This window comes from Pseudophryne corroboree, chromosome 12 (assembly GCF_028390025.1).
Source record: "Pseudophryne corroboree isolate aPseCor3 chromosome 12, aPseCor3.hap2, whole genome shotgun sequence".
Taxonomy (NCBI): Eukaryota; Metazoa; Chordata; class Amphibia; order Anura; family Myobatrachidae; genus Pseudophryne; species Pseudophryne corroboree.
This window is the reverse complement of record NC_086455.1, coordinates 13706692-13721062: the sequence shown is the minus strand read 5'-3', so window position 1 is coordinate 13721062 and position 14371 is coordinate 13706692. Positions and strand designations below refer to the sequence as shown.

The 14371-nt window shown below is 48.5% G+C and overlaps 1 protein-coding gene across 3 annotated transcripts in view; it reads left to right on the top strand.

Annotated features, from left to right (window-relative positions):
* The window catches only part of HORMAD1 (HORMA domain containing 1), a 172129-nt gene that overhangs the window by 65863 nt on the left and 91895 nt on the right, over window positions 1-14371 (top strand). The gene's annotated exons all lie outside the window — the stretch shown is intronic.

Genomic DNA, 14371 nt, shown 5'->3' with positions numbered 1-14371 from the left:
CTGTTCACCTACGTCCCCCTGCTGCTCCGTTCCCAGCAGTGTTGTAGTTATCTGTGACCACAGACATCACTACCGAATTTGTTCCCCGGCATGCCATGCGAGGAGAGAAGTTTCCGGTAATTCTGGTGGCCCCAAATTAGCCAAGATGATTGTGGTATTTGGACCTTCTGAGCTGGAGGCATCCGACTTTTTGACTTCCTTTTTGTCCCAATCTTGTGTCTAAGGGACCCTTTCGACTCCCAACTTTAAGTCGACTGACTTTGATGGGGTGACTGTTGAAATTGCCATCCTGAAGGCCAAGGGAATTTCTGAGACTGTTATCCGGACTGGGTTGAGGGCTTGAAAACCTATTTTAGCCTGGCACCATCATAGGGTTTGATGCTTGATGTGTATGAATTAAACCTTTTTTTCAGCAGCTGGGTACACTGTGTTCCACTGAGAAAACATTGGGGTGTAGAGCGGGATCTTGAGCCAACGCACCATAAGGCAAAGCTTTGACTGTACCAGGATGCACTGGGGCCTCCTCTATAACCCTGCCTCCAGGCACTGAGAGCTCAGTTTAGAGTGGTGCCTGTAGGCTGCAGGTCACCTAACAGGCGGGCTGCACTGGGCAGCCCTGAAAAAGCTTAGAAGACTTCAAGGGCCGCAGCAGGCTGACATTCAGTGCTGCGTCTCCGTCACCTCCCAAGCGGCGTTGCATACTCCCGCAGCTCAGATTCCGGGTACTTGCGGCGGAGACGGTCCGGCTTAGGCGTGGCTACTACGAAGGGAGGAGGTAAGAGGGTCCCCCAGGTGGCATCCGCCACTAAATTGCATTCCTGATCGCAGTCTATGGGTTTGACTGCGACGCTGGCGTGGACACTGTTACCGAGCAGGGACCTCACTATATCCGCCGGGGCATAGGAGTACAGGTCAGGTGTACTAGCACCCCTGTTGTTTCGGTCCAGCATAGGGGAGTCGGCACTTGACCTGTAGCCCCTCCCCCCAGCCCAGGGCGCCATCTCCTCGCAGATTTCCCGCACTGGAGCTGCCTCACTTCCTGACAGAGACGCTGGGCGCCAACTTCTGAGCATAGCTCCTGCTGGTCTCTGGGATTACAGGGCAATGTCTCCCCTGTAAAGCCGCCTGTATACAGTGCTGAGACTGTACAGACACTTGGGTATTCTGTATGTCTTATTACAGACAGCGTTAGTTAAGAAAGAGTGTACCTATTCCAGAATATATTTCTCTAACGTCCTTGAGGATGCTGGGACTCCGTAAGGACCATGGGGAATAGACGGGCTCCGCAGGAGACGGCACTATAAGAAAGCTTTGGACTCTGGGTGTGCACTGGCTCCTCCCTCTATGCCCCTCCTCCAGACCTCAGTTTTACACTGTGCCCAGAGCAGGATGGGTGCACTGCAGAGAGCTCTCCTGAGTTCTCTGCCTAGAAGCATTTTTGTTTGGATTTTTTTTTTCTACCTTTTACTACTTTTTCACAGGGAGCACTGCTGGCAACAGGCTCCCTGCATCGAGGGACTGAGGAGAGAGGAGCAGACCTTCTTGTCAAAGATAGGCTCTGCTTCCTCGGCTACTGAACACCATTAGCTCCAGAGGGGGTGAACGCAGGTTCTTACTGGGCGTCCACCCCCGGAGCCGCACCGCCGTTCTCACAGAGCTAGAAGTACAGAAGACAGAAATCGTCAGGCGGCAGAAGCCTTCAGCTTCACTGAGGTAACGCACAGCACTGCAGCTGTGCGTCATTGCTCCCATACACCTCACATACTCCGGTCACTGTAAGGGTGCAGGGCGCAGGGGGGGGCGCCCTGGGCAGCAATATAAACCTCTACATGGCAAAAAGACTATATACATGTACAGGTGGGCTCTGTACATGTATATAAAAGAGCCCCCGCCATATTTTACTAAGTTTGAGCGGGACAGAAGCCCGCCGCCGAGGGGGCGGGGCTTCTCCCTCAGCACTCACCAGCGCCATTTTCTCTCCACAGCACTGCTGAGAGGAAGCTCCCCGGACTCTCCCCTGCTTACACACGGTGAAAGGGTGCTTAAAAGAGAGGGGGGGAGGGGGGGCACATAATTGGCGGTTTACATATTATACAGCGCTGCTGGGGAAAAACATTTTGTGTTGGTCTCCACGGTCATTGCGCTGGGGTGTGTGCTGGCATACTCTCTCTCTCTCTGTCTCTCCAAAGGGCCTTGACAGGGATACTGTCTTCAGGAAAGGGGTTCCCTGTGTGTGTGTGAAGTGTGTCGGTACGCGTGTGTCGACATGTTTGACGAAGAAGGCTCGCTTAATGTGGAGGGGGAGTGCTTGAATGTCAGGTCGCCGTCGGCAACGCCGATACCGGAATGGGTGGATATGCTGAATGTCTTGAATGCAAATGTCAATCTATTGCATAAAAGGTTAGACAAGGCAGAAGCTAGGGATCAGTCAGGGAGCCAGTCCATGCCTGTCCCTGGGGCGCCAGGTCCTTCGGGGTCTCAGAAGCGCACCATATCCCAGATCGATGACACAGATACCGACACAGATACTGACTCTAGTGTCGACTATGAAGATGCAAAATTACAGCCGAAGGTGGCAAAGGGTATACGGTACAAGAGGTTTTGCATATTACTGAGGAACCCCCTGTCCCTGACACGAGGGTACACATGTATAAAGGGAAAAAGCCTGAAGTCACTTTTCCATCCTCATTTGAATTAAGTGACTTGTGCGAAAAGGCTTGGGAATCTCCGGATAGGAGACCACAAGTTCCCAAAAGGATTCTCATGGCGTATCCTTTTCCACAAACTGATAGGATACGCTGGGAATCTTCGCCAAAAGTTGACAAGGCGCTGACACGTTTGTCCAAAAAGGTGGCACTGCCTTCTCAGGATACAGCTTCCCTCAAGGAACCTGCTGATCGCAGGCAGGAAATTACCTTAAAGCACATTTACAATCATTCCGGTACTATTGCTCGACCGGCTATGGCGTCGGCCTGGGTTTGTAGTGCGGTTGTGGCATGGGCAGATTACTTATCTACGGAAATTGACACCTTAGATAGGGATGCCATTCAGATGACCATAGAGCATATCAGAGATGCTGCCTTGTATATGAGGGATGCTCAGAGAGACATTTGTTTATTAAGCTCCAGAATAAATGCTATGTCTATTTCTGCTAGGCGGCTCTTGTGGACCCGACAGTGGACGGGAGATGCCGATTCAAATCGGCATATGGAGTCCTTGCCTTACAAAGGGGTGGAGTTGTTTGGAGACGGCCTCTCGGATCTTGTCTCTACGGCTACGGCTGGTAAGTCAAATTTCTTACCTTATTTCCCCCTGCAGCATACAAAAAAGGCAACTCATTATCAAATGCAGTCATCCTTTGTTGCCAGAGGGAAAGGCAGGGGGAAAAAGCTGCACACAGCTAGTTCCCAAGAGCAGTAGTCCTCCCCTGCGTCTGCAAAGTCCACCGCATGACGCTGGGGCTTCCCGAGGGGAGGCAGATCTGGTGGGCTCGTCTTCGGTTTTTCAGCCACGTCTGGGTTCACTCGCAGGTGGATCCCTGGGCATTAGAGATTGTTTCTCAGGGATACAGGCTGGAATTCGAAGACTTGCCTCCTCGCCGATTTTTCAAATCGGCTCTGCCGGCTTCCCCGTCAGAGAGGGAGCTAGTGTTGGCAGCAATCCAAAAATTGTATATTCAACAGGTGATTGTCACAGTTCCTCATCTCCAGCAAGGAGAGGGATATTACTCAACCCTGTTTGTGGTCCCGAAACCGGATGGTTCCGTCAGACCCATTTTAAACCTGAAATCTCTGAACCTGTACTTGAAGAGGTTCAAGTTCAAAATGGAATCACTCAGGGCGGTCATCGCCAGCCTGGAGGGGGGGGATTGGATGGTGTCCCTGGACATAAAGGATGCTTACCTTCATGTTCCGATATTCCCTCTGCATCAGGCGTTCCTGAGATTTGCAGTGCAGGACTGTCACTACCAATTTGAGACGTTGCCGTTTGGGCTTTCCACGGCCCCGAGAATTTTCACCAAGGTAATGGCGGAAATGATGGTGCTCCTGCGCAAGCAGGGGGTCACAATTATCCCATACTTGGACAATCTCCTCATAAAGGCGAGATCTCGGGAGAGGTTGCTGGACAGCGTGTCTCTGTCCAGGAAGACGTTGCAGATACACGGCTGGATTCTCAATATACCGAAGTCCCAGCTAGTCCCTACAACGCGTCTGACCTTTTTGGGGCTGATTCTAGACACAGACCAGAAAAAGGTTTTTCTTCCGATCGAAAAGGTTCAGGAACTCATAGTCATGGTCAGGAACCTATTAAAACCAAAAAAGGTTTCAGTGCATCAGTGCACGCGGGTCCTGGGGAAGATGGTGGCTTCCTACGAGGCCATCCCTTTCGGCAGGTTCCATGCAAGGACTTTTTAATGGGACCTCTTGGACAAGTGGTCCGGGTCCCATTTACAAATGCATCAAAGGATCACCCTGTCTCCCAGGACCAGGGTATCTCTCCTGTGGTGGCTGAACAGTGCTCACCTACTAGAAGGTCGCAGGTTCGGCATTCAGGACTGGGTCCTGGTGACCACGGACGCAAGCCTCTGAGGCTGGGGAGCAGTGACACTGGGAAGAAATTTCCAAGGTCTCTGGTCAAGCCTAGAGTTTTGTCTTCACATCAACGTCCTGGAGTTGAGGGCCATATACAACGCCCTGCGTCAAGCGGAGGAATTGCTTCGGAGAAAACCGGTTCTGATTCAGTCAGACAATGTCACGGCAGTGGCTCATATAAACCACCAGGGCGGAACAAGGAGTAGAATGGCCATGGCAGAAGCGACCAGGATTCTACGCTGGGCGGAAGGCCATGTAAGCGCGCTATCAGCGGTGTTCATCCCGGGGATGGACAACTGGGAGGCGGACTTCCTCAGCAGGCACGACCTGCATCCGGGAGAGTGGGGACTTCATCAAGAAGTCTTCGCACAGATCACGGATCGTTGGGGACTGCCTCAAAACGACATGATGGCATCCCGTCTCAACAAGAAGCTAAAGCGGTATTGCGCCAGGTCAAGGGACCCTCAGGCGGTAGCGGTAGACGCTCTGGTGACACCTTGGGTGTTCAGATCGGTCTATGTGTTTCCTTCTCTTCCTCTCATACCCAAGGTATTGAGAATAATAATAAGAAGCAGGGTCAGAACAATACTCATTGTTCCGGATTGGCCACGGAGGACTTGGTATCCGGAGCTGCAAGAGTTGCTCGCAGGTGATCCGTGGCCTCTTCCTTTAAGGCAGGACCTGCTGCGGCAGGGGCCCTGTCGGTTCCAAGACTTACCGCGGCTGCGTTTGATGGCATGGCGGTTGAACGCCGGATCCTAGCGGAAAAAGGGATTCCGGAGGAAGTCATTCCTACCCTGATCAAGGCTAGGAAAGACGTGACGTTAAAACATTATCACCGTATATGGCGGAAATATGTTTCTTGGTGTGAGGCCAGAGCTGCTCCTACGGAGGAGTACCATTTGGACCGTCTACTTCACTTCCTTCAAACAGGAGTGACTTTGGGCCTAAAATTAGGGTCCATAAAGGTCCAGATTTCGGCCTTATCCATTTTCTTTCAAAGAGAATTGGCTTCTATTCCTGAAGTACAGACCTTTGTGAAGGGGGTGCTGCATATTCAGCCTCCCTTTGTGCCTCCGGTGGTGCCTTGGGATCTTAACGTGGTGTTACGTTTCCTCAAGTCACCTTGGTTTGAACCACTCAAAACTGTGGAGTTGAAATACCTCACGTGGAAGGTGGTCATGTTGTTGGTGTTAGCTTCGGCAAGACGTGTTTCCGAATTAGCGGCTTTATCACATAAAAGCCCATACTTGGTTTTTCACGTGGATAGGGAAGAGTTGAGGACTCGCCCTCACTTTCTGCCAAAAGTGGTCTCATCTTTTCATGTGAACCAACCTATTGTCGTGCCTGTGGCTACACAGGACTTTGAGGATTCCGAGTCCCTGGATGTAGTCAGGGCTTTGAAGATTTATGTGACCAGAACGGCTAAAATCAGGAAGACTGAAGCTTTGTTCGTTCTGTATGCGGCCAACAAGGTTGGCGCTCCTGCTTCAAAGCAGACTATTGCTCGCTGGATCTGTAACACGATTCAGCAGGCGCATTCTACGGCAGGATTGCCGTTACCGAAATCGGTTAAGGCCCACTCCACTAGGAAAGTGGGTTCTTCTTGGGCGGCTGCCCGAGGGGTCTCGGCATTACAGTTGTGCCGAGCAGCTACTTGGTCGGGGACAAACACCTTTACAAAGTTCTATAAGTTTGATACCCTGGCTGAGGAGGACCTCCTGTTTGCTCAATCGGTGCTGCAGAGTCATCCGCACTCTCCCGCCCGTTTGGGAGCTTTGGTATAATCCCCATGGTCCTTACGGAGTCCCAGCATCCTCAAGGACGTTAGAGAAAATAAGATTTTACTTACCGGTAAATCTATTTCTCGTAGTCCGTAGAGGATGCTGGGCGTCCGTCCCAAGTGCGGACTTCTTCTGCAAGACTTGTATATAGTTATTGCTTACATAAGGGTTATGTTATAGTTTTTCGGTTGAACCGTGGCTATGTTGTTGTTCATACTGTTAACTGGGTAAGTTTATCACAAGTGATTGGTGTGGCTGGTATGGATCTCGCCCTTAGCTTTACAAAAATCCTTCCTCGTACTGTCCATCTCCTCTGGGCACAGTTTCCCTAACTGAGGTCTGGAGGAGGGGCATAGAGGGAGGAGCCAGTGCACACCCAGAGTCCAAAGCTTTCTTAGAGTGCCCTATCTCCTGCGGAGCCCGTCTATTCCCCATGGTCCTTACGGAGTCCCAGCATCCTCTACGGACTACGAGAAATAGATTTACCGGTAAGTAAAATCTTATTTGTACGACTATTCTGATATATACCTTCGGTCTAGGACCGCACTGTGTTATAGATATACTAGTCCAGTGCAGTTTTATTGTGCTTATAATAATCTCTGCATTGCCTGTGACTATGTGTGCCTGTATCTGCTGTATGGTTTCACTCTCATGTATATCCCATCTAAGGGAGCTATCACTATATTCTGTACCCGAAGGGACTAGGTGCGTCGGGGTCCTCTAATATAGTGTACACAGTACTTACCGCTATTCGGATATTTTACTGTATTACAGTCAAGTACACCGGGATTTAGTTCACAAGTTTGTGTACGCTTACACTGGTTGTGTACTTGGGCCCTCATTCCGAGTTGTTCGCTCGCTAGCTACTTTTAGCAGCATTGCACACGCTAGGCCGCCGCCCTCTGGGAGTGTATCTTAGCATAGCAGATTTGCTAATGAAAGATTAGCAATTCTGCTATTAATAGCAGAATTGCTAACAAATGATTAGCAATTCTACTATTAAGTATTTCCTTGCAGTTTCTGAGTAGCTCCAGACCTACTCCTAGATTGCGATCACCTCAGTCCGTTTAGTTCCTGGTTTGACTTCACAAACACGACCAGCGTCCGGCCAGCCACTCCCCCGTTTCTCCAGCCACTCCTGCGTTTTTACCTGGCACGCCTGCATTTTTTAGCACACTCCCTGAAAACGGCCAGTTTCCGCCCAGAAACACCCACTTCTTGTCAATCACACTACGATCAGCAGAGCGATTGAAAAGCTTTGTTCGCCCGTGAGTAAAATAGCATAGTTTTGTGTAAAATTGCTTAGCGCGTGCGCCCTGCTGTGCATACGCATGCGCAGAACTGCCGGATTTTAGCCTATTAGCAATTCTGCTAAAATTAGCAGCGAGCGAACAACTCGGAATGACCACCTTGGTCCGCAAGTTGTGTACTCTGTCTGGCTTCATCGAACTAATAGCCTGATTGTTGCTTTATTACAATGTCTAACAATAAGGGCAGTAAAACTCTGGAAGCTCCTGTAAGTTGCAAGGTATGCTCCAGAGGTTTACCTGAGGGGGAAGTATTGTGTGATGGTCTGTGTGCTAAATGTCATACACCTCCCAGTCAGCCTGCAGCTCCTGTAACTGCAATGGAGCCACCATGGGCTATGTTCACCACCCTCCTGGGGACTCTGGTGGACCGTTTAGCTCCCCCTATGGGACCTCCGGTGCCACTGCCGCCACAAGTTGGGCGGAAAATTTGTCTACCCAGCTGCAGCAGTTGAATCAGTCTTTGGTTAGACAGAAATTTACTCCAGGTCACTCCAGTTTCTCTGGGTCCTCTAAGCGGGCTGCTTCCTCCTCACAATCCACTAACCACGCTGATGTTTCAGCTGATGAGGAGGGGGAGCATACGGTCCTGTCAGACTCTGAATCCTGTGTTACTGACAAGGATTCTCCCTCACAGGTTGATGTCCCTGCCCTGGTGACTGCTATTAAGCAGATCCCACAAATCACTGAGGATGAGGATGTCACAGACCTGGAACGGAAGGGTTGGGTACTCAGAGGTTCCTCCGATGGTCGGGAAGAGGAACCGGAGCTGGGTCGTAATAAAGACGGACGGATGTAGGCCTTCTTCATGCAGATTTATAGGTAATTAATGCTTGAGAACGATGCCAAAGGACACTGAGTGAAGAAATGAGTGATGACTTGTGAATTATGCTGAGGAACACTGAATGAAGAAATGAGTGGTGACTGGTGAACGATGCTGAAGAACACTGAATGAAGAAATGAGTGATGACTTCTGAATGATGCTGAAGAACACTGAATGAAGAAATGAGTGATGACTTGTGAATTATGCTGATGAACACTGAATGAAGAAATGAGTGATGACTTGTGAACGATGCTGAAGAACACTGAATGAAGAAATGAGTGATGACTTCTGAATGATGCTGAAGAACACTGAATGAAGAAATGAGTGATGATTTGTGAATGATGCTGAAGAACACTGAATGAAGAAATGAGTGATGACTTGTGAACGATGCTGAAGAACACTGAATGAAGAAATGAGTGATGACTTCTGAATGATGCTGAAGAACACTGAATGAAGAAATGAGTGATGATTTGTGAATGATGCTGAAGAACACTGAATGAAGAAATGAGTGATGACTTGTGAACGATGCTGAAGAACACTGAATGAAGAAATGAGTGTTGATTTGTGAATGATGCTGAAGAACACTGAATGAAGAAATGAGTGATGACTTGTGAACGATGCTGAAGAATACTCAAGAAATGAATGATGACTTGTGAATGATGCTGAAGAACACTCAATGAAGAAAGGAGTGATGACTTGTGAATGATGCTGAAGAACACTGAATGAAGAAAGGAGTGATGACTTGTGAATGATGCTGAAGAACACAGAATGAAGAAATGAGTGATGACTTGTGAACGATGCTGAAGAACACTGAATGAAGAAATGAGTGATGACTTGTGAATTATGCTGATGAACACTGAATGAAGAAATGAGTGATGACTTGTGAATGATGCTGAAGAACACTGAATGAAGAAATGAGTGATGACTTGTGAAAGATGCTGAAGAACACTGAATGAAGAAATGAGTGATGACTTGTGAATTATGCTGATGAACACTGAATGAAGAAATGAGTGATGACTTGTGAACGATGCTGAAGAACACTGAATGAAGAAATGAGTGATGACTTGTGAACGATGCTGAAGAACACTGAATGAAGAAATGAGTGATGATTTGTGAACGATGCTGAAGAACACTGAATGAAGAAATGAGTGATGACTTGTGAACGATGCTGAAGAATACTCAAGAAATGAATGATGACTTGTGAATGATGCTGAAGAACACTCAATGAAGAAACGAGTGATGACTTGTGAATGATGCTGAAGAACACTGAATGAAGAAATGAGTGATGACTTGTGAACGATGCTGAAGAACACTGAATGAAGAATGGAGTAATGACTTCTGAACGATGCTGAAGAACACTGAATGAAGAAATGAGTGATGACTTGTGAACAATGCTGAAGAACACTCTGTAAATACTGGAAGCACTGGAACTCAGTGAGAGCTGGGAACACACTATATGCTGGAAGCACAGGAACTCAGTGAGAGCTGGGAACTGCCCGCTCTGCTCTGATTGGTGGAGGGAGCCCGGATCGCGCCATTGCCCCATTCCGCCCACGTGGACCCTGGGCACAATGGCGGCGCCCATGGACCGAAGAAACGCCATCCATACGCCGGGACCCGCAGCCCACCGGGGTAAGACCCAGGATGCAGCGGAGGGGTAAGCGTGGCGGCCGCCGCTCCCTGTCTGTGATAGAGGATTCCACTACAGTGCTAAGAAAACTGATATGTTTAAACAACAGACTGTGGTTAAAACTGTATTACCACATTCTGATCATCTTGTGGACATCAGGAGGTCTACTCCAGGTAAGAAATTCCCGCTCCCTAAACGGGCTTTGGCTCGATATCCTCTCTCTGCAGAGTTATGCAATAAATGGGAGAATCCGCCGCCAGTGGATTCTCACGTCACCCGTCTCGTGGGGTCGTTTACTCTGCCTGTCATTACAGTCACTCCCTGAAGGAACCGACAGATAAGCATGTGGAGGGATTTCAACTGGGACAGTTTCTCCTTTTTCTGCAGTCAGGTGTGGATGTGGGCCTACGTTTGGGCTCCATAAGAGCCCAGATTTCGGCCTTATCCATTTTATTCCAGAAACAATTGTCTTCTCTCCCTGAGGTTCAGACATTTTTGAAGGGGGTTCTGCATATCCTACGGCACCTTGGGATCTCATTGTGGTGTTGCAGTTCCTGCAATCAGAATGGTTTGAACCTTTACAGGACGTTGACGTCAAGTTTCTTACGTGGAAGGCCGTCACGCTGTTGGCCTTGGCTTCTGCGCGGCGTGTGACGGAGCTGGGGGCGTTGTCTCACAAAAGCCCATATTTGATTTTTCATGAAGATAGAGCTGAACTCAGAACTCGTCAGCAATTTCTTCTAAAGGTGGTGTCTGCGTTTCATATCAACCATCCTATTGTGGTTCCAGTGGTTACTGACACCCCTGCTACTTCAAAGTCCTTGGATATTGTGAGGGCTTTGAAGATCTATGTGAAGCGGACAGCTCGACACAGAAAATCTGACTCGCTGTTTGTTCTCTATGATCCCAATAAAATGGAGTGTCCTGCTTTAAAGCAGACAATTGCACGCTGGATCAGGCTTACTATCCAGCATGCTTCTTCCACGGCCGGTTTGCCATGTCCAAAATCTGTACAGGCCCACTCTACTAGGTCAGTGGATTCTTCCTGGGTGGCTGCCCAGGGTGTCTCGGCTTTACAACTCTGCCGAGCAGCTACTTGGTCAGGTTCGAACACGTTTGCTAAGTTCTACAAGTTCGATACTTTGGCCTCTGAGGACCTTCAGTTTGGTAAATCAGTCCTGCAGGAACCTCAGCACTCTCCCAACCGGTTTGGGAACTTTGGTACATCCCCATGTTACTAATGTGGACTCCAGCATCCACTAGAACGTAAGAGAAAATAGGATTTTAATTACCTACCAGTAAATCCTTTTCTCGTAGTCCGTAGAGGATACTGGGCACCTGCCCAGTGGACATTTCTTCCTGCACTGTTACTTGGTTAAGTATTGTTGGTTCAGCCGTTGCTGTTCCTGGTTTAAAGTTTGGTTAGCTTGGCTTTCCTCTAGGTGCTGGTATGGAATCTCGCCACTATCCTTTTATATCCTTCTATCAAAGTATGTCTGTCTCGGGCGCAGTTTCAGAGTCTGGTAGGAGGGGCATAGAAGGAGGAGCCAGCGCACACTATCAATTTCTTAAAGTGCCCATGGCTCCTAGTGGACCCGTCTATACCCCATGGTACTAATGTGGACCCCAGTATCCTCTATGGACTACGAGAAAAGGATTTACCGTTAGGTAATTAAAATCCTATTTTCTTTAGTATTAGTGAAGTACTAGCTGTTAGTTATAGTACTGTTCCTCCCAGCCGGGAGGTTCTCCTCAGTTAGTGGTATCATTTGTTTACTCTCCTCAGTATTAATCTCTTCCTGGCCCGGCAATCCCCTATCCCCTTAGTACTTTAGTCTTAGTTATTTTTCCATTGTTTGCCTTCCCTTCTCCCTGTTCATCCATGCTGCCCACTTAGTTATCTTAGGGTACAGTTCCTGCCGGCTTTGTTTCAGGTCACCTAGAGGTTGAGTTCATACTGCCGCCAGTGGCCGTAAGTCCTGGTGGGCATCCTAGTACCGGTAGACGCAAAGTCTTATGGGAAAAGCGGCTCTTATAGGCAAGAAGTCTTGCTGTGTGTGTTCTATGAGTCTCAAGCTCAGGTGTAAAGAGGTCACTGCCTGAAGACCTGCAAGCAACTCTGAATCCCGAAGGAAGAGCTCCATTCCACCGTAACATTTGGGCTATTTATTCTCAAGTCTCACATTGAGGCAAGTAAACAGTTTCTTTCCGTGAGATCAGCGGCGGCTTCTTTTTGGCAAGCCACTTAGTCGTCAGTGCATGCCTTTGTCAAGTTTTATAAATGTGATACCTTTGCATCCAAGGATGCAAGTTTTGTGATGTGCGCCGGCTCTGAGAGCACCATCCGGTGAGGGCAGCTTTGGAACACCTCCAGTGTTCCATTGTTTCCCATTAGTGAAGGAGAAATTAACATTTTAAGAAACGAAGCACTGGGCAGGCGCCCAGTATCCTCTACGGACTACGAGAAAAGTATTTACAGGTAGGTAATTAAAATTCTATTTTCTCTTATGTCCTAGAGGATGCTGAGGTCCACATTAGTATCATGGGAATGTACCAAAGTTCCAAAACCAGTTGGGAGAGTGCTGAGGTTCCTGCAGAACTGATTTACCAAACTGAAGGTCCTCAGAGGCCAAAGTATCGAACTTGTAGAACTTAGCAAAAGTAAAAACTCACTATACAGTAAAATGCCTATCTACAATTCCTTGTGGGACACCAGCTCTCTGTTATTTTGTTTGTTGTTCCACCAGGAGGTTTTCTGGGCAAGGTTCTATGGTTTTTCCTCTCATTTTCTGTACGTTGCCTTTAGCTCTGGGGCATTGTTATAAATGATGGCGTTGCTGTACAGCTGGGGTAAAGAGGAGGAGAAGCCCAGTTTAGATGTTCTTTAGAATTAAGTGGCAGGTTCCTGACACCCCATCTATACCCCAATGACCCCCTTCGAATCAGCAGAAAGGATTTTACAGGAAGTAAAACAAATTTCAATATTTTTATTGATATGCTAGAAAATGTGTATTCCTAACTGGAGAAAGATAGCGATGAGTACAGTATCAGAAGTATGTAAAGCACAGGTCAGGATATCCGAGAAGGGAGTTGATACACAAACAAACACTATGTACTGTAGTATGATTAGGAACAATGGGACAGATGTATTATCACGGAGAAGGCATAAGGAAGTGATAAACGCACCAGCCATGGTAAATTAACAGTTAGGAGCTGATTGGCTGGTGCGTTTATCACCTTGCATTTATCACTGGTTTATCACTTCCTTATGCCTTCTCCAGGTTAATTTATCTTCCCCTTTGTAACAGCACATTGAGTTGAGGAATGGACAGTGCCAATGTATTTAATACCTTGTACTTAAGGGCCCTACACACTGGGCGATGGTGAGGGGCGATATGAACGATATCGCTCAGAATCGTTTAGTGTGTAGGCATCAACGATGAACGATGCACGTCCCCGCGGTCGTTCATCGTTGGTTCCCGTCGTTTTCCAATGCAAAACAATTTGGACGATAACGATCATCATTCAGATCGTTCATCGTGCAAATTGTTGCCATCGCCCAGTGTGTAGGGCCCTTAAGTCCTTGCTTATAACATAAGGCCTGATTCAGAGGTGGACGTTGATCCTGTTGCTACTGCGTCTTTGTACACAGCGGTACTGAGAGTTTATGCCAACGCCGCAGCTGCTGTTGTTTGTACAGGGACGCCCAGCAGCTGTGTCTAACCTGCCACTTGTATACAAAGACAGTCACTGGCTGCGACACGCTCAAGAAACATTCCCACGTTTGACTAGCCACGCCCCATCCCTATTACCTTTCAGAAATGCACACTGACAGTCCCTGTTCTCACTATGGCCGCCATCGGTAAACCATCGGGACTCATGAGTCGTGCGATTCGAACGCATGGGCAGTACAGAAAACATCAACATAGCGTCCACCTCTGAATCGGCCCACAGTGTTCACAGCTTTCTCCCATAGCATGCTATATACACAATGGGGGTAATTCAGACCTGATTGCTGCTGTGCGTTTTCGCACAGCAGGCGATCAGATCTGAACTGCACATGCGCCGCAATGTGCCGGCGCATCGGACGACTGCACCGGGCATCGGTGCCTAGCGACGGGATGGTGCGAAAAAGCGATCACACCGGCGATTGCAAGGAGATTGTGGGTGGTAACTGACCGTTTTACAGGAGCGTCCGGAAAAACGCAGGCGGGATCAGGCGTTTGGAGGGAGGG